General features: G+C 43.0%; 1 long non-coding RNA gene across 2 annotated transcripts in view; it reads left to right on the top strand.

The window, feature by feature from the left end:
- The window catches only part of LOC132535790 (uncharacterized), a 345,179-nt gene that overhangs the window by 178,394 nt on the left and 148,323 nt on the right, over positions 1–18,462 (top strand). The window lies entirely within an intron of this gene.

The raw sequence follows: 18,462 nt of genomic DNA, 5'->3' as shown, positions 1-18,462 counted from the left end.
TGGTGGTGCACACAGGGTGAAGCACACCAAGGAGAGAGGGCAGGGCACCGAAACTTCCCTCCCTCCAGCTGCAGAGGAAATTTCTTACTACTCCTGGTTGAAAAGCAGAAGGCATGACTTTTCCAAGGCCAAGGGGGGAAGGGTGGGTGGACTGGAACTCTGGAGAGGGAGTGACGTTGTGAAGGAAGTTGTTGCGAAGGAAGGCAGCTGCTACCAAAGTAAAATAGATGAGGAAGGGGAGGCTGGGCAGAAATAATCCAACTCCTCCCTGCCCCCCCCCCCCCAGTCTGTGATCACTCTCATTTTGGGGAGAGGAGTGCGGATCCAGAGAATTTGGAGTCTGGGGCACACAGCAGAACCCCAGTAGGCCAACAATGGAAGGAGGATTCAAGCAGAGAGTACATTGCATGCTGTGAAATGTGTCAGTGTGGATAGGAACAACACCTACCTCTTATATTTGTCTTAGGATGAAATGTCTGGCATCGACAAAGCATCCATGGAAGAAGCTGGCTATTATTTTTATTGTATGAGCTATTGAAGGTAAAGGCAGATGGATTTGTTTCAAGTTATGGTCAGATTATCAATGTTAAGATTTATGACCTCTTAAAGAACATGATTACTGGTTTACTTGGTTGTCTTTCCAAGCTGTCTTTTTCTGTTCAGCTACGTGACATTACATCCCATATTAGTCCATATCTTCATCCTTTAAGTTGTACACTCAGATGATCCATTCAAATAATAATAATGCAGAAACCAACTAATGTAGAGGAATTTCTCCTTCCCTCTCTGGAAAAGTGATGTGTTAAATAAAAGTCAAAAAATATGTTGAGAATAATATATTAAAAGTCCAAGTTTTTCATTTTTGATTCACAGGGGGACTCATAAAACATTAGTATTCTAGATTCTTCAACTTCCCAAATTCTTCTCCACCTGCCTTTGATGCTTGAAATTCTTCTCTAGGGGAATAACATTTTTCCTTCTGCAACTGAAGTTAAGACACGAAAGGAAAATGTCCTTTGGGAAAAGAGCCTGTTAGCCAGGAGTTCAGATACTCTGGGCAGCAAGTTTGGGTCCCCGCAGATAGGAAATGAAAGAACTTCCTTTCACCCCCAGGCCCAGCAGAGACTGACAAAGGCAAGATAAGTGGGAAAGCTCCCTACCGGCTGTGCCAGGGAAGGAAGGTTCTCCAGGCCTGGGCTGAATTAAGAGGGGTGTGACTCAAGGCCATCTGAGGCAGTGCAACCAGCTGCAGGAGAGAACTCGGATAGCTCTTGACCAGAGCCAGGGTGAGAGCTGGGAAGTTAATTTCATGTGTGCCATCCAAAAGGTGAGACCAGGACAGAAAACTAGCATGGAATGTGAGTTGTGCCTAGGGGTGATGGTCAAAATATTTAACAACAGGCTGGGGGGATAGTATAATGGTTATGCAAAAAAGCTCAAGCCTGAGGCTCCAAAGTCCCAGGTTCAATCTCCAGCACCACCATAAACCAGAGCTGAGATTGATTGATTGATTGATTGATTGATTGATTGATTTTAGTTAGAGTCAGAGAAGTAGAGAGACAGGAAAGAAGAGACCACTGAACCTCCCTTCAAAGCTCTGGGAGCTGGGCTTGACTTTGGGTTGTGCACATAGCAAAGCAGTACGCTATCCAAGTGAGGTATTTCATCAGTCCCTGAGTAGTGTTCTATTTTTTAAAAAAAATAATAAATGGAAAAGTTAACAACAGGTATAGTACTTTAGAGATGCAGTTATAGAAATACATGTGGATGGGGAGTCGGGTGGTGGCGCAGCGGGTTAAGCGCACGTGGCGCAAAGCACAAGAACCGGGGTAAGGATCCCGGTTCGAGCCCCCGGCTCCCCACCTGCAGGGGAGTCACTTCACAGGCGGTGAAGCAGGTCTGCAGGTGTCTGTCTTTCTCTCCCCCTCTCTGTCTTCCCCTCCTCTCTCCATTTCTCTCTGTCCTATCCAACAACATAAATAATAACTACAACTGTAAAACAACAAGGGCAACAAAAGGGAATAAATGAATAAATATTTTTTTTAAAAAAAGAAATACATGTGGAGGGCTGGGCAGTGGCATACCTGGTTAAGTGCACATAGCACCATGCTCAAGGCCCAGATTTTGAGCCCCAATTTCCCACCTGCAGGAGGGACACTACACGAGCGGTGAAGCAGGTCTGCAGGTGTCTGTCTTTCTCTCTTTCTTTCTCCATCTCCCCTCTCAAATTCTCTGTCTTATCAAGTATAATAGAGGGAAAAAAGAAAAAGGAAAAAAAGGGCTGGGAGCTGTGGGTTTGCAGTGCTGGCACCAAGCCCCAATGATAACCTTGGTGGCAGAGAGAGAGAGACAGAGAGAGAGAGAGAGGAGAGGAGAGGAGAGGAGAGGAGAGGAGAAGAGAAGAGAGAGTGAAGAAAAGAGAAGAGAAGAGGAGAGAGAGAGAGAGAGAGAGAGAGAGAGAGAGGATGGTGGTTTGTGTAATGGTTATGCAAAGAGACTCTCATGCCTGAAGCTCCAAAGTCCCAGGTTCAGTCTCTGCACAACCATAAACCAGAGCTGAACAGTGCTCTGGTAAAAATAAAATAAAATAAAATAAAATGTAGGTGGAGCTCCAAGACATATTTAGGTATATTGATACATATTATATATTTATAACAAATGGAATGTGTGTAATTCATTTTATTCTTTAACTGTCTTTATATACCATAGAATTACTCACTAAATCACTCTCCAAATTAGTATTAATGACTTCTAACTTGTTGATTTTTTTTTTTAAATCTGGGGTTTTTTTTGTTTGTTTGTTTTTACATGAGTTTTTACTAAAACACTGCTCAGCTCTGATCTGAAAATGCCAGCCAGGCATTTGGAACCAGGAAGCCTCAAGAATAAATATCTTCCTGAATAACCATAATACCCTCTCCTCACCTCAGAAAAATATTTTTAGGAGTTGTTTGCTAACGAGAAAGAGAGTGAAAGAACCAGAGCATCAATCTGGCTGGTGCTGGGGATCAAACTCGGGACCTCATGCTTGTATGCCCTGCACTGTGGAGGAACCACCTCCCTGTCTGCTGGGAGATCTTGCTGCAGTCTCTTGCTTGACGCGGGCTGTTACTGCCTCATTCAGTAGTGCCTGGAGGGAACGTTATTTGATACAGTGAACAACATCAAATTCTTCAATTAACTATGCCTTTAAGGTGGTAGTCATTAGATAAGAGTGTTGTCTCTGTTGGTAGATAATTAATTCTATTTATTTGTTTTAAAATATTAATTTGATGAGAGATACAGAGAGAAGAGGTCCTAGGTTCAATCCCCAGCACCACCATCAGCCTTTTGCAGAACCATTAAGCTTTCTCCTCAGCCCAATAATTCATTTTTATATGTTGTTCATGGTGGTTCTGCTGAACTTACTGACATTTGAAGACTTTCTGGCTTTTATAATCCTGTCTGAGAAATTTATAGATCTGATATCTTTTTCATTTTACTGTCAAGTTCTGAAAATCACTTATTGGAATTCTTATTTATTTATTTATTTATTTATTTCCAGAGCACTATTCAGCTCTGGCTTATGGTGGTGCAGGGGTGTTGAATTTGGGACTTTGGAGCCTCAGGTATGAGAGTCTGTTTGCATAATCATTATGCTATCTGCCCTCCGCCCAAAATTAGTTAGCTTAATTAAAAAAATTTTTGTTCTCCCTCAATCCAAATAGATTCAAAAACATTATTTGGTCAAATTTTGGGTTTCCAGACTATGCATTTTTTTTCCTCAGGTGTTTCATGTGATGATACATTTATTCTTTTGCTTGTTGATTTTTTATGTTTTTATATTTATTTATTTATTATTGGGTAGAGACAGAAATTGTGGGACTGAAGAGACAGCATAATAGACTTTCATGCCTGAGGCTCCAAAGTCCCAAATTCAACACCCCTGCACCACCATAAGCCAGAGCTGAGCAGTGCTCTGGTAGCTTTCTGTGTGTATCTTTCTCTATGTGTCTCTTTCATTAAAAATAAGTAAATAAAAAACCTGCAGGGGGAAAGCTCCACGAGTGCTGAAGCAGTGCTGCAGGTGTTCCTCTCTCTCTTTCTCCCCCTTACCTCTCAATTTCTGACTCTCTATCCAATAAATAAAATTAAAGATTAAAAAATAATAAAATTGTTAAAATAAATAAATAATTTTTTTAAAAGAAGTGAGAAGTTGAGAGGGGAGTGGGAGGTAGAGGGAAAGAAACAGACACCTGCAGCCCTGTTTCAACACTCATGAAGCTTTCCCCCTGCAGGTGGGGACCAGAGGCTTGAACCTGCATCCTTGTACACTGTAATGTGTGCATTTAAGCAGGTGCGCCCCCACCTGGCCTTTTTTTTTGTGCCCATCTGTGTGCCCACTGCGCTCAGCAGAATTTTACTTCCATTTTGACCTCACACAGAGAAAGAGATGAGAGGGACCAAGGAGAAACACCATGGCTCTATTCCACTGCAACTTGACCTTCCCTCGGTGCCACACATGGTGTTCCCACATAGTGCTGGCGCTTAAACTTGGTACTTGAGCATGGGAAAGCATACATTTACCGGATGTGCTATCTCCTGGCCCCTAACACATTCACTTTTAAAAAAAAAGAAGAAGAAGAAGAATTTATTTATTTATTTTTGAGAAAGATAGGGGAAAGAGAGAAAGAGAGAGAAAGAACCAGATATCACTCAGGTATATGTGTGCTGCCAGGAATTGAACTCAGGAATTCCACTGTGCCACCTCCCAGACCACACAGATTCACTTTTTAAAAATTTATTTATTTATTTATTCCCTTTTGTTGCCCTTGGTTTTTTGTTGCTGTTGTTGTGATTATTATTGCTGTCGTCATTGTTGGATAGGACAGAGAGAAATGGAGAGAGGAGGGGAAGACAGAGAAGGGGAGAGAAGATAGACACCTGCAGACCTGCTTCACTCGCTGTGAAGCAACTCCCCTGCAGGTGGGGAGCCGGGGACTCGAACCAGGATCCTTATGCCGGTCCTTGAGCTTTGCGCCACCTGCGCTTATCCCACTGTGCTACTGCCCAACTGCCACATTCACTTTTAAATAAAAATAATAAAAGTATTAGGATAGCATAATGGTTATGCAAAGAGACTCTCATGCCTGCGGCTCCAAAGTTCCAGGTTCAATCCTCTGCACCACAATAAGCCAGAGCTGAGCAGTGTTCTGGTATCATAAAATAATAATAAATGTAAAAAAAAATAGTGTTTCTTCTTGGAATTGATATTTGTTTAGCTTCAAAGGGTTCATTATAATTATCTTTAACAATATCACCTCTCGAATTTACTTTACTTAATGCACTTAATAACTTTTTCTTTTCATCTAGTTAATCTGCCAGCTTTAAAGTCCAAGCATGTCTTTCTTAGAGAGCTAAAGAGAGTTTTTAACATCACAATTAGAATATCCTTGATTTAACCTGCCTTCCCTGGGCAGAGGACCCCACCAACGATTTCTGGAACCCACCCCCCTCCCTAGAGCCCTGCCCCACTAGGGAAAGATAGAAACAGGTTGGGAGTATGGATCCACCTGCCAATGCCCAGGTCTAATGGAGAAGCAATTACAGAAACCAGACCTCCCACCTCTGCACCCCATAATGATCCTAGGTCCATGCTTCCAGAGGGATAAAGAACAGGGAAGCTTCCAGTGGAGGGGAGGGTATATGGAACTCTGGTGGTGGGAATTGTACCCTTGTTATCCCACAATCTTGTCGATCATTAATAAATCACTAATAACAATAATAAGAAGAATATCATTGACTTAGGTAGAGTACACATGTTAACGTGGCCAAGGTAGCCAGTTAGTTCCACCGTGAGACTCACTTTGACAGTTGCTTCCTGACCGCAACCATCCCTCAGCATTGGGCAGAGCCACCCAGACCTGTGCACTCATTTTGTGCCCTGGCATGCCTCTGACCTGCTTCCTGGGGATGCTCAGGGACCCAGCCAAGCACAGCTCGATGATACAGGTTTAATTAATAATAATAAAAAATTAATAATAAAAAGTGGGGGCCAGGCGGTTGCGCAGCGGGTTAAACACACATGACACAAAGCGCAAGGACTGATGTAAGGATCCCGGTTCAAGCCTCTGGTTCCCCACCTGCAGGGGAGGAGTCGCTTCACAATCGGTGAAGCAAGTCTGCAGGTGTCTGTCTTTCTCTCCCCCCTCTGTTTTCCCCTCCTCTCTCAATTTCTCTCTGTCCTATTCAATAACAACAACAATAATAATAACAATGATAAACAAGGGCAACAAAAGGGAAAAAATAGCCTCCAGGAGCAGTAAATTCGTAGGGCAGGCACTGAGACCCAGCAATAACCCTGGAAGCTAAGAAGAAGAAGAAGAAGAAGAAGAAGAAGAAGGAGGAGGAGGAGGAGGAGGAGGAGGAGGAGGAGGAGGAGGAGGAGGAGAAGGAGGAGGAGAAGGAGAAGGAGGAGGAGAAGGAGAAAGAGAAGAAGAAGAAGTGACACTGGAGGGAATCAAGTTGAGTGAACTAAGCCAGAAGGAGAACAAGGAGTACTCAGTAATCTTAGGTAAGAACTAGCATAATGGTTCTGCAGAAGACATTCATGCCTGGGGGTCTGAGGCCCAAGCTTCAATTTTAATCACTACCATAAGTCATACATAGCTGGGCAGTACTCTGGTAATAATAATAATAATAATAGTAATAATAATAATAATAGTCTGGGAGGTGGCACAGTGATAAGGCTTTGGACTCTCAAGCATGAGGTCCTGAGTTTGATCCCCGGCAGCACATGTGCCAGAGTAATGTCTGGTTCTTTCTCTCTCCTTCTATCTTCTCATGAATAAATAAAATAAAGTCTTTGAATAATAATAATAATAATAATAATAAGTTAAAGTATTGGGAATGTAACCTAGTGGTAGAATACAGGCTTTGTACTAATAGGCTCTGAGTTCAATCTCCATGCCTTCCCCAAAAATATATATGTATTTTGTGGTAGGCAGTATAGTTATTAAGGGTGTGGGCTCTTAGGCAAGAGTAGATAGCATAATGGTTATTCAAACAGACTCTCATGCCTGAGGCTCCATAGTCCCAGGTTCAATCCCCCACACCACCATAACTAGCTGCGTGAACTTGGCTAATGCTTTAACCTCTCTGTTCCTTCCTGTCCACATGTGTAAGATAATACAGCAATAACACCCGCAGAGTCTAAACTACTTCAAGTGCTCTATAAGTGGGTTGCATTCTTCTTACTGTTGTTGTAGGATTGCTTTTTTTGTTGGTTTCTTTGTTTTTTCACAAGTACAAGTGCAAAGGGAGTTAGAACTCAGAGGGGCCTTGTCTCCTTGACTGAATTCGAAGGTTCCCTGGGCAGACTTGGATTTACAAACCCTGTAGTGTTTAATGAGCTCAGTAGGTTCTTACTATGTGTCTATCCAGTCTAATGGACTTGAATTTACCGGGATTTGGCTCAGCCCTCAGGCTACCCTAGTTGGGTGTAAAGGTTGTAGGAGCTACCCCCTGCCTTCCAGACCAGACCCACAGGGCTGGGGCTCCAGGAGAGGAGCAAGCCCATGTTACTCCTGGCTTAGCTTTTACTTGCTCTCAGGAAGGTCAGCTAGGATGTGGCATTTCTACTTCAGTGGTGTTAACAGATTTTCAAGGGTTTGTTCCTTGGCTCTGGAGCTCACTTGAATGGGCCTCGAATGCCCCATCTGCCTGGAAGGCCAGCCCCACAGTGACTGGTGAAGCCACACTCACCCAGCGTCTTGCCATTGTCGAGGAGCTGATCATTCTTGTACAACCAGTACTCGTCAGGCAGCCACTTGAGGATGCCCTAGACGATGCACTGTGGCTTGGCGTCCGTGAAGACGGTGATCTTGTGGTGCCAGATCATGAGGAACATGTCCTGGGGGCCTTGGGCCGGCATGAGCTCTCTGCCCGCCCCCGCTGCCCCTACCCCAGCCCACTCACCCTCTCCTTCCTTTTTTCTTTTTCTTTTTTTTATGTGCCTCTGGGGAATGAGCTGAGGGTCTTGCACATGTACAATATCAACAAGTGGCTCCTCGTCCATTTTAAAAAACATTTTTTAAATTCTTTTTCGAAGTATTTTTTAAAAATATTTATTTATTTATTGGATAGAGACAGAGAGGAATCGAGATTGAGAAGAGAGAGAGAGAAGAGAGAGAGAGAGAGAGAGATTCAGAGAGACACCTGCAACACTGCTTTATCACTTGTGAAGCCTCTTCCTTGCAGGTGGGAACCAGGGGCTTGAATCCAGGTTCTGCACATTGTAACATGTGCACTCTCAACCAGGTATACTAGTGCCGGGCTTCCATGTTTTATTCTGTGTACTTTACAGGGAGGAGAAAAATAGGCACAGAGAGTGAGGGAGAGTAGAGAGAGGAAAAGACACTTATGCAGGGCTCCTCCATCCATGAATCTCCCTAAGTGCTGTCCATGGGGCTCCCATGTGCCATGGATCAAATCCAGAACCTCACACATGGTAAGGCTCGCACTGACCTATTTCCCAACCGTAAGCCATTAATTTCCAAATTGCTTTTCTATTTTGTTTACATCCTGATAGATGATTAATGGTAAGCATTTCACAAAGGCAGAGGGGGGAGGACAGTGGTGGTATGCTGTGTTGGACTAAGTAACCTAAGAAGTTTCAGCTGTATCCCAGATCTGCTTATCACAGGTGGGGTGACACTGAAGAATTTGTGTAACTTCTCTGAACCTCAGTGTTCTCATCCATAAAGGGAGGGGGTTGTCTGTAAGGCCCATTTGGAAGCTAACTTACTGCTAACAGGCTGCTATGATTTGTAAGCAGGGGTTGCTGGGAGTAGACACGTGGGGAGATTCAAAAGTTCAGAGATGCATCAGAACTTGTTGACACAGCCCATAGTTTGGCTCAGTTAGTCTAAAACCCCCTCAAAGCCCCTCTTTTTTTTTTTTGAAGGGGAACTGCTATTTATTTCTACTCTGTTGTCTTGCCATGCTGCCTAAGGCAAATGAGTACAGTCAAAATGTCCAAGAGAAATCAAACTGAAACTCCAAAAGAAATACTAATTTTTAGGCAAAGACCAAAGATAGCAGTCTGCTCATATAAATAATTGGGGTATCTCCCTTTTTAATCTCTCTATCTAGGAAGATTGGGAATAAATTTAGAAAAGAGAGATTTAAAAGGGGGATACCCCAATTATTTAAATAATTCAACATAAATTTCATGCAGCTTAACACATGTACATTAAGAACACAATATGGCTTACTGTTTGCAAAAAAAAAACAAGCAAACAATCTTGGCTCTTGGTATTATGTTCAGAGATGGACAATTTGTTGGGTTTTTGTTTATTTTTTGTTCTTTTCCCTTCTTTTTGCATCCTCTCCTCTCCTCTCCTCTCCTCTCCTCTCCTCTCCTCTCCTCTCCTCTCCTCTCCTCTCCTCTCCTCTCCTCTCCTCTTCTCTTTTCTTACCAGAGCACTGATCAGCTCTGATTTATGGTGGTGCAGGGAACCTGGAACTTTGGAGCGTCAAGCATAGATTCTGAACTAGAACAATTTTTTCATGTCTCCTCTTCTACAGGACTTCGGTATCAAAATAAAGCCCCTCTTAAGGGAAGGCCACATAACTGATCAGTGAGTATCAGCACCAGGACATGAACTAAAGTCTGCTTGCGTGAATCCCCGACCTCTCCGCTGGTCTTCAGGCAGGATGACTGGAACACGCCTAGCTTGGGCCTGGATTGCTCCTGAGATAAATAAATATCCAGTGTGGAATGAAAACCACACATGTAATAATGCTGGGATTAATTAGGTGCTGAATTGTATTCTTACTTTGTTATTGTTGGCAAGTGTGGTATTCCACCAGGTTCAAAACTCTGGAACCATTTGTAAAACAGAAATGTTAGTCCAAAGCTCTGTGTTCACCATGTGGCTCATTATCCTACTAAAGTGGCCATGACATCTGGGAAGCAAGGTAGGCACTGCTGGCCTGGTGTAGTCTGGGGGTTCTGGGGAAGTCCCTCTCCCCAGTCTCCATGATTACCCAGATAGGAAAAGGGAGAGAAGGCAAGGGAAAGGAAGCCATTTCCATTTACCTGGCACTGAAGAGGGCTGCTGGGAAGGAGTGCCTGTTAATTAGGCCATTACAGGTCTTTGAAATGCAAACTCTCATGCAGTTCCAAGATTAACTGGTCTCCAAGAAGAGCTGAAAGGGGATGTGAATTATATCTCGTGCTCATGCATGTAATTTTGGACATATTTATCCCAACATATCTTTGGGAAGGTGCCAATGAAGAGATGGAGTCTTTTTTTTTTATTTCTTTATTGAGAGAATTAATGTTTTACAGTTTGTACATGCATAACATTTCTCAGTTTTCCACACAACATACAACCTCCATTAGGTCTTCTGCCATCCTGTTCCAGGACCTGAACTCTTCCCCTGCCCCCACTCCAGAGTCTTTTACTTTGGTTTAATATACCAATTTCAGTCCAAGTTCTGCTTGGTGTTTTCCCTTCTGATCTTGTTTTTCAACTTCTGCCTGTAAGTGAGGTCATCCCATATTCAGCTTTCTGATTCTGACTTATCTCACTTAACATGATTTCTTCAAGCTCCATCCAAGATGGGCTGAAAATGGTGAAATTATCGTTTTAAATAGCTGAGTAGTACTCCACATTGTGTATATAGACCACAACTTGCGCAGACACTCATCTGTTGTTGGACACCTGGGTTGCTTCCAGGTTTTGGCTATTACAAATTGTGCTGCTGTGAACAATGGTATACACAGATCTTTTTGGATGGGTGTGTTTGGTTCCTTAGGATATAGCCTCAGGAGAGGAATTGCAGGGTCATAGGGTAGGTCCATTTGTAGCCTTCTGAGAGTTCTCCAGACTGTTCTCCACAGGGATTGTACCAATTTGCATTCCTACCAGCAGTGCAGGAGGGTTCCTTTGTCCCCACAACCTCTCCAGCATTTGTTGCTGCTACCTTTTCTGCTGTATGACATTCTCACAGGAGTGAAGTGGTATCTCATTGTTGTCTTTATTTGCATTTCTCTGACAATCAATGACTTGGAACATTTTTTCATATGTTTCTCGGCCTTTCAGAAGAAGCAATGGAGTCTTAGTAAGGCATGTGACCCATTGAAGTCATATAGTTGATTTTCTGGGTTTAACCCAAGACTTGATGGTGGTGACTCCAGCAGTCAGAGCAGCGCCTTCCATACTCTTAGAAACACCAGAGTGAATCCCTTAAGATAGCCTTCCTGCCCCCAAACGTGCCTACTCTACAGTCCTGTGGGGCAGGTGGCAATGAAAGCTGGAGATAATTTTGTGACAAAGCAATTTGCGTTGTGTGTGTGTGTGTGTGTGTGAGAGAGAGAGAGAGAGAGAGAGAGAGAGAGAGGGAGAGGGAGAGGGAGAGGGAGAGAGAGAGAGAGAGAGAGAGAGAGAGAGAGAGAGAGAGAAAGAATATGAGGGATATCAGAGCACCACTGAGTTCTGACAATCTTGGTGCCAGGGATTGAACCTGGGGCCTCTGAGGGCTCTGGCACGGAAGTCCTGTGCACTAAGACAGAGCTGTCTCCCTTCACCTACAGTATTCTTCATGACTGTGAGAGGCTCTAGAATCCCCTTCACTGCAGCAAAGGCCGCTATTTAGTCTAGAACAGAAACTCGGATCCATGTTGGGAGTCCTTACTCTTTGACTAGAGGTTTGAAGAAGCTCATGGGCACTGAAGCAAAAGTGATCACCCGAGCTGGACTTTAGACATATACAGGATGTCTCATAGAGTCAGTGGGGAGGAAGAGCATGACAACAGAAGCTGACTTGGTGGGAGAGACTATGGCCCCTCTGCCCCCAAAATAACCTATCTTAGGAAAGAAGGGATTATTTGTCCAAAAAGTAGAGTAAGAACTTAGCTTGAGACTCCAGGAGAAGTAACTATTCTCACTGCCATAGCAAAGACAGTTACCTGGGACAAACTCTCCCTCCTCCAGCATCCTACCTCATGGCTTATTATTATCCCGCAGTTTGGGACCTGTTTCTGTTTGCTCTCCTGAGAGTCACCTTGACCCATTGACACCTCACTCGTCTGTCTTTGGCTTACTTTTGGACAACCAGTTTGGTTTGGATCCCACCTTGGATGACTATCTCCCTATTGCCATTGGATGCACTCAAATATCTAGAAGTTATGAAAAACAAAAATAAACAAAAACAAAAAAAAGCTGGGTGAAGGTAGATAGCATAATGGTTATTCAAAGAGACTCTCATGCCTGAGGCTCCAAAGTCCCAGGTTCAATTCCCTGCACCACTATCAGCCAGAGCTGAGCAGTGGAATGGAGATAGTGTTGGATATACTCTTCAGCCAAATAATGCGAGGGGTGGGGGGCTGTCTCTAATGGATAGTTTTCATTATAAAAATACCTATAAAATATTAGAAAGAAAAATGTCGGGGGGAGGAGACAGAATAATGGTTATTCAAAGAGACTCATGCCTGAGGATCAAATAGGTTCTATTCCCTGCACCATCATAAGCCAGAGCTGAGCAGTGCTCTGGTAAAGAGAAAGAAAGGAGAGAGAGAGAGAGAGAGAGAGAGAGAGAGAGAGAGCCTTAAAGTGGATTGTGGGGTTATGGATGACTTATGTTTCATTTTATTTACCTTTTCATTTAAGACAGTATTATTTTCTACTTACAAAAGAGGATATTAAAAATGGGTTCTTCTCCCCCACCCACTTGCCACAAAGGCTAACAAATGAAAACGGCAGTCAGTGTACAAATCTATTAAATTTGGGTTGAAAAATAGATGGAATTGGCCTGGAAACTGCTAAAGCAGCCCATCTGGTTTAGCTGAATTGGATGTGAATCAGTTGATTGCTTAATTTAGCACTAGCTTGGGCCACTGGCGCTTTTATACAACCTCAGGGACAGAACTAAGCTGTTCCATATCTGGAAACCTGAGCTGGTACCATCCTCATATATGTGGCTCAAGGAGAATAATTTTGTATGATGTGGCAAGTACTGTTTGCAAAGACGATGCTGTTCTGTTCTCCAGGTGTTCTCAAAAATAGCTTACTGAAACTAGACAGCCTCCCTGTCCAGTTGCAAAAGAACTTGCAGTTCTCATTTTTGATAAGTGAACCTTGAACCGATCATTGACCAATAAGCCAAGTGTCATCATGAGAGTACTTCTCAGATATTCCCTACTTGAATATTCAGATATGCAGGCAGTGAATTCTGAAGGTAAGTTTGGAATTTACTACTTGAATTTAACTTTTCATGAAGAAAGCAACATTGTATTTCTAACATGCTTCATATTCTTATTTTTCTTTACATTAAGAACTATAAATGCTCATGCATTAAGTTGTGTATTGTTACTTTGCACAGAGTTAAAATTATGTTATTTCCCCTCTCCAACTCTTATTGTGATCATGGTTTTAATTATACATATTTGTTGTTATAACTGGGCTTCACCAGTCTGGGCCAATTTTTTAAAAATTATTTTAATTATTGGATAGAGTCAGAGAGAAATTGAGAGGGGAGAGGGAGATAGAGAAGGAGAGAAACAGAGAGACACCTGCAGCTCTGCTTCACCACTTGTGAATCTTTCTCCCTGCAGGTGGGGACCAGGGGCTTGAACATGGATCCTTGCGCACTGTAGTGTGTACGATTAACCAGGTGTGCCACAACCTAGCCCCCCAATTTTTGTTAATATTAATTGAATTTATTATAAGCTACTAAGCTCCACGGCACACTAAAGCATTTTATTACACTACAGAAAGGTATAAAGGACAAGCTAAGCAGATTCTCCCTGTCTAGCGTTTTGCTCTACTGTTCAGAAGGCAATCGAGCATCAAGAAAGCAAGAAAGACACGTGGAGATCCAACACATTCAGCTGGAAGGGAACCGACCCCCAAAACAAAACAAACACAAACCTCAGAACCAGTTCTTCACAAACTTGCAGCAGAAACACCCTATCCCCAACACCCTCTGACTATTTCTTGCAAACAAAACAGAAAAACAAACAAAAACCAGCTCTGCAAAACTAGGTGGAGCTTTCACCATCTGCTAGTAACCTGGGGCTTTGTCTTGAGGCAACACGGGCCTTGGCAAAAACCAAACCAAACCAATTTCTTTCTCTCTTTCTCTCTTTCTTTCTTTCTTTCTTTCTTTCTTTCTTTCTTTCTTTCTTTCTTTCTTTCTTTCTTTTTCTTTCCTTTTGGATAGAGAAACAGAGAGAAGGAAAGATGGCATCAAAACTTTCCTCAGTGTGGTCCCCACCACTCGTACCTGGGGTTGGACTTGTACCTGGGCTGCATGAATGGCGGAGAAGGTGTCTTCCTAGCTAAGCTATCTTGCTGGTCCCAGTTTTAACTTAATTTTATTATTTTTAAAAATTATTTTATATTTATTTATTTATTTTCCCTTTTGTTGCCCTTGTTGGTTTTTTGTTGTTGTTGTTGTAGTTATTGATGTCGTCATTGTTAGGACAGAGAGAAATGGAGAGAGGAGGGGAAGACAGAGATGGGGAGGAGAGAGACAGACACCTGCAGACCTGCTTCACTGCTTGTGAAGTGACTCCCCTGCAGGTGGGGAGCCGTTGGCTCGAATCAGGATCCTTACTCCAGTCCTTGTGCTTCGCGCCACGTGTGCTTAACCCTCTGCGCTACTGCCCAACTCCCCTTATTACATATTTAAAACAAAAGAATTGGGGCCAGGCCATGGCACACCTGATTGAGTGCACATGTTACAATGGCCAAGGACCCAGATTCAAGTCCCTGGTCCCCACCTGCAAGGGGAAAGTTTTGAGAGCAATGCAGCAGTGCTGCAGTTTCTTTCTCTCTTCCTATTTCTCCCTTTCTCTTGATTTCCCTGTCTCTATCAACTAACTAACTAAATAAAAATGAAAATTTTAAAAGCTTAAAAAAAAGATTTCAGATTCCTAATCAGTATCTCTAGTTATGTGGCTCCACTTCCCCTCCCTGAATCTTTTTAAAAATTATCTATATTTATTTATTGGATACAGACAGCCAGAAATCGAGAGGGAGGGGGGAGGTAGAGAAGGGGAGAGAGAGAGACACCTGCAGCACTGCTTCACCACTTTGTAAAGCTTTCCCCCTGATAATTTGGAGCGGGGGCTCAAACCCAGGTCCTTGAGCATTGTAACATGTGTGCTCAACCAGGTGTGCCACCCCCCACCCCCCTGAATCTTTATTTTCCCTCATTTCTCCATTCCCAGTCTGGTCCATTTGCTATAGTTTGAGTCTCTGATTAAGAAAAGCTATTTAAATTACAGAAGCCAGACCTTCTGCACCCCATAATGACCCTGGGTCCATACTCCCAGAGGGATAAAGAATAGGAAAACTATTAAGGGAGGGGATGGGATATGGAGTTCTGGTGATGGGAACTGTGTGGAATTGTACCCCTCATATCCTAAAAAAAAAAAAAAAAAAAGAAAGAAAGAAAGAAAAGCTATTTAAAAAAATTCTCACAGACCAGGCCCTTGTTCCAGCATACAAACACATTTATCTCTACCACCATACAGCAACATTAAAACAAAACTGTTCTGGATTAAAATAATGACCAGATATTGATAAACTGATGGCAAAAACGTTGTTCCCTACACTTCCAAATCTCCAAGGGTAGAAAGGAAGAGGAGCCCCAAAGCTCAGAGTACCCCTAGTGAAAGTCACCTTCCCCCTCCACTCAGAACCTCACCATCACTCTGGCCTTGTACTCTCAATCAAGATCTCCCCCCCATCTCTCTCCTCAAGGAGTGAATTATGTCTCATCCCCAGTCTTATGTTGAAGCCCCCCCCACATGACCATATTTGGAAATAAGGTCATTGAAGAGGTGATTAAGTTAAATGTGGCTTGCAGTGTAGGACCCTAATCCCTTATGTCTGGTAGTTTTTTTTTTTTTTTTTGGTCTGGTAGTTTTTTGTTTTTTCTTCTATTTGTTTATTGGATAGAGATAGCCAGAAATTGAGAGGGAAGGGGGTGATACAGAGGGAGAGAGACAGAGAGACACCTGTAGCTCTGCTTCACCACTTGCAAAGCTTTCCCCTTGTAGGTGGGGGTCAGGGTCTCAAACCTGGGTCCTTGAGCATTGTCACATGTGCACTCAACCAGGTACGTCACCACCCGGCCCCACATCTGGTGTTCTTATAAGAAGAGGAAGAAGGAAAAGAGCACTAGAGTGGTGATTGTGTGATCTGTCGGGATGGCGACATCCACAGGGCAAGGAGGCAGACCTCAAGAGAAACCAACTTGATTTTGAAATTCCAGTTTCCAGAATGTAAAAAATAAATTATTTTCTTTTGGTCCCATCCTGTCCCATTCCCATCCCAACCACAGTCACTCCCACCCCCGCACCCCCAGTCTGTGTTGCTTTGTTTTGGCAGCAGGAATAGACTGGAGCAGCCTCCATCTGTTGCTTGTTTGGATTGATTGATTGATTGATTGATTGATTGATTGATTGATTGATTGATTTCACAAGACAGACCAAACCATCACTCTGGTCACCTTGGCATATGTGCTGCCAGGGATCAAAGTTAGGACCTCATATTCTCAAGTTTAGTGCTCTACTGCTGTCCCACCTCCCAGACCAACCCTCCATCTCTTTGTGTCTGAAGCTGCCCCCTCTTCACTCCAGCTCTCAAGCCCAGGTGGTGTCAGACAGCAACTGGCTCGGAGTTTCCAAACTGCATATTAGAACACAGCAGTGGATCATGAAGGCAATTTAGTGAACCTTGACCAGCATATGAAAATTAAGTAGAATAATAAAACACAACAGAGAAGGATAGATTAAAATAGGAAATGAACACACTACGTGTAGTAAAGGTCACTGCTGTTCAAACTTAAACTGAAAACCATCCTGCCTGCCTGCCTGTCTGCCTGTCTGTCTCTCTGTCTATCTATCTATCTATCTATCTATCTATCTATCTATCTATCTATCTATCTATCTACCTACCTATCTATCTATCATCTGATAGAGACAAAAAGAAATTGAGTCACCTGCAGCCCTGCTTCACCATTCCTGAAGCTTTCCCCCTGGAAGTGGGGACTGGGCTTGAATCCACATCCTTGCATATTGTAACATGTGTGCTCTACCAGGTGTGCCACGACTCAGACCCAATCATAATTCTTATTAATGTGATCTAACTGTGACAAAGATAGGTCTTAGGGGATCTTGAAGCAGGAACACCTTACTGCACCTTGACCTGCATCATACTAATATAAACAACTATGTATTCATTTTTGAAAGAAAGAACACAATTGGAAACCATGTATAAAAGTCTGGGAGTATATCATAGAAATTTATGTCTAACATTAAAGTGCAAATTTCATCATCACGATTTTTCAATGAATTTCTACATTTCTGTGAGGCCATTCTTTGTATGGGAGGGGGCATTCATTTAATAATAGTCTCTCATGGAAAAAACCCTATAGAGTTGAGCTGTCCAGTATGTTGGTCACTGGTCACAGATGGCTACTTAAATTTAAGTTCATTGAAATTGAAAACCCAGGGGCTGGGCGGTAGCACAGTGGGTTAAGCGTAGGTGGCGCAAAGTGCAAGAACCGGCATAAGTGTCCTGGTTTGAGCCCCCAGCTCCCCAACTGCAGGGGAATCGTTTCGCAGGTGGTGAAGCGATTGGTCTGCAGGTGTCTTTCTCTCCCCCTCTCTGTCTTCCCCTCCTCTCTCCATTTCTCTTCGTCCTATCAAAAAAAACAACAACGACATCAATGGCAACGATAATGATAACCGCAACAACGATAAAAACAACCAGGGTAACAAAAGGGAAAAAATTAGGAAAGCTGTCAGTGGAGGGGATGGTATACGGAGGTCTGGTGGTGGGAACTGTGCAAAACTGTACCTCTCTTATCCTATGGTTTTGTCAATGTTTCCTTTTTATAAATAAGAAATTAAAAAAAAAAAAGAAGATTAAAAAAAAAGGGAAAAAATGGCCTCCAGGAGCAGTGGATTTGTGGTGCAGCCACTGAGCCCCAGAAATAACCCTGGAGGCAAAAAAAAAAAAAAAGAAAAGAAATTGAAAACCCAGCCCCTTAGTTTCACTAGGTTCATGCCAAGTGCTTGGCAGCTACATGTTCTATATTACAGAACATTGCTATCATCACACAAAGTTGTACTGAACTCCACTGTTACAGAGTTTTGGCCAACTTTTTTTCATTCAGATAGAGAGACAAAGATACAGAGACAAAGAGGGAGGGATAGCACAGCACCAGACCTTCCCCTGGTACCATGGTACTCCCATGTTGTGTCAGGGTTCACACCTGGGCTCTAGCCTGGCAAGGCACATGCCCTCCTACCTGGCGAGCTATCTCTCCAGCTATACTACAGAATTTGAGGGATAAGAGGGAAGAAGGTTGAGGGCAGCTGTGGCTTGTGAAAAAATCAGCAAACAAGCCACTTCAGAGGAGATGGCTTTGAACAAATGGTATGTATGGATTATAGTTGAA

This window comes from Erinaceus europaeus, chromosome X, assembly GCF_950295315.1.
Source record: "Erinaceus europaeus chromosome X, mEriEur2.1, whole genome shotgun sequence".
Taxonomy (NCBI): Eukaryota; Metazoa; Chordata; class Mammalia; order Eulipotyphla; family Erinaceidae; genus Erinaceus; species Erinaceus europaeus.
The sequence above is the reverse complement of the archived record's forward strand: the minus strand, read 5'-3'. Positions and strand labels throughout refer to the sequence as shown.